The sequence below is a fragment of the Alosa alosa genome, chromosome 12 (assembly GCF_017589495.1).
Source record: "Alosa alosa isolate M-15738 ecotype Scorff River chromosome 12, AALO_Geno_1.1, whole genome shotgun sequence".
In the NCBI taxonomy this organism is placed as follows: Eukaryota; Metazoa; Chordata; class Actinopteri; order Clupeiformes; family Clupeidae; genus Alosa; species Alosa alosa.
Window position 1 is genome coordinate 13,452,332 of NC_063200.1, and position 1,913 is coordinate 13,454,244.

The 1,913-nt window shown below is 40.6% G+C and overlaps 1 long non-coding RNA gene across 1 annotated transcript; it reads left to right on the plus strand.

Annotated features, from left to right (window-relative positions):
- The first annotated feature begins 230 nt into the window (after positions 1 to 230).
- Positions 231 to 1,541, plus strand: LOC125305073. The gene is made up of 2 exons (XR_007195333.1): positions 231 to 291; positions 1,137 to 1,541. It is a non-coding gene; the product is annotated as an uncharacterized LOC125305073 (long non-coding RNA).
- The last annotated feature ends 372 nt before the right edge of the window (positions 1,542 to 1,913 follow it).

The window sequence follows — 1,913 nt, forward strand, 5'->3', positions numbered from 1 at the left end:
TATCTCTAACCTTTGCCTTTTTCACAGGAGAAACTAACTAGGAAGCAGGAAATGTAATTAATGTGTACATTGTCATGTCTTGATTTATGCACTTTCACTACAACAATGGTCTCAAGTCTCATCAAAGTACTTCTCATGTGACCCAAAATCAGCTGACCTCCAATCATGTGATCCATTTCAATGTAACCAACCACAAACTAGGTAAGTGAGGTTCACAGAGCATTCTAGGAGCCATTCTGTAGTCAGAATCTCCCGCACCACTAAGGTGTGTAGTCATCATCCTCTGAGCTGGTAGGTTCATTCTCTGATTGCTTCATACGGTTTCCTAAATGTTCCTTTAACCTGTTTTCGTAGCTTTCACATTATTCATTTAGATGTACCTGCTATGTATTGGATGAATAGCTTGTATCTGACAAATAAATTGTTATGTTCTGACCCGCATTGCCTTTCTATTGTACTTATAGTCCAGTTTAGGTAACGTTACTAGCATAGTAGAAACTAAATCACCTGGGAGATGGCAAGTTATTATGATATGACCAAGCATTACACAGCGGTGGGCAGTTTGTCAGCGATGGTCTAGATTGGTCGCGAAAACCTAGCACAGCCTGACCCCCTGTAGCATAGGAATTTGCTTGACTGTCTAACACGCTGGTGAGTATCGCAGTCCGGATCAGCATGTAACCTCTGACCACTTCCAGACCAATACGTGTTATGTTTAGGAACCGCCCGAATTAATCGGCAGATGGAGGAGACCTATAGTATATATTCCTAAGCTTGAGCGCGTGTCATAAGAAAACGAGTTAGGCATTCTCATTAACAATATGCACTGTGGGCGTACCAACCCACTATGGATAGCAATGTTACATTGAACCGAAACTTTTCTAATACTGAGCGGAGTCAGATTTATTAGGTTTAACAGGGGTTTATAATCAATTGTTATATTTCCAACAGCGCGCGGACAGCTTCACGATTTCCTTCGACCACTCTCAGTTCCCTCTTTGGTCCTGACGAGTGACGTCATTTACACAACCCTACTCTACATGAAATTGTTTCTCAGAATAAGACAGAATAAGAATAACAGCAGCATGCCAACATTGTGTTTTAAACTTCCCCTTTTCATGTGTGTTCCTTATCAGAAAGGCATGAAAGCAACCCTACTCTACATGAAATTGTTTCTCTGACAGAAGAAGAATAACAGCAGCATGCAGCCTGTGATTGACTCACAACAGAAGGAATACAAGAAGAAATCCAGGGTGGCATTCAGACCATCTATTAAAATGTTCACTGTGGGCTCCAGCTGTGGCGCAACTGGCTGGGGTATCTGCACCGTACACCAGCGACCGGGGTTCGATTCCCACCCCGTGGTCCTTTCTGAATCCCACCCCTGCTCTCTCTCCCATTCGCTTCCTGTCACTCTCCACTTTCACTATCATTAAAGGCATGAAAAGGCCTATAAAGTATATGAAAAATATACTTTAAAAAAAAGAAAATGTTTACTGTAGTCACATGCTTCTTCATCAATTAAAATGTTTTTGTAAGTGTTCAAGGCTATGCACATAATATACTTTGAGATGGACTTTATTAAGGAAGAGAGTGCAGAGGTTAGTTATCAGTTAAGAGAAGAAACTTGTTTACAGAGAATTGCAGGGAAAACAGATTTAACTTGCACAATAATCCTCTCTTGAGCCATCGCTTACTGTATGTTATGAAATAGCAATTGAAAAAAGATGAACGGATTGGTCCTTATTTCTGATAAATTACACACTGGCTTCTTTCTCCATCCTTCATCTCCTGTTTGATCAGTGCTTTTGTTGAACTAGGCCAATGCTTAACTACAGTTATCCTGTGTATTAGCCGCATTATGTATTAACCGCAGGACAGTGTTTTATGCAAGTTAAAAAAAAACAAAGCCA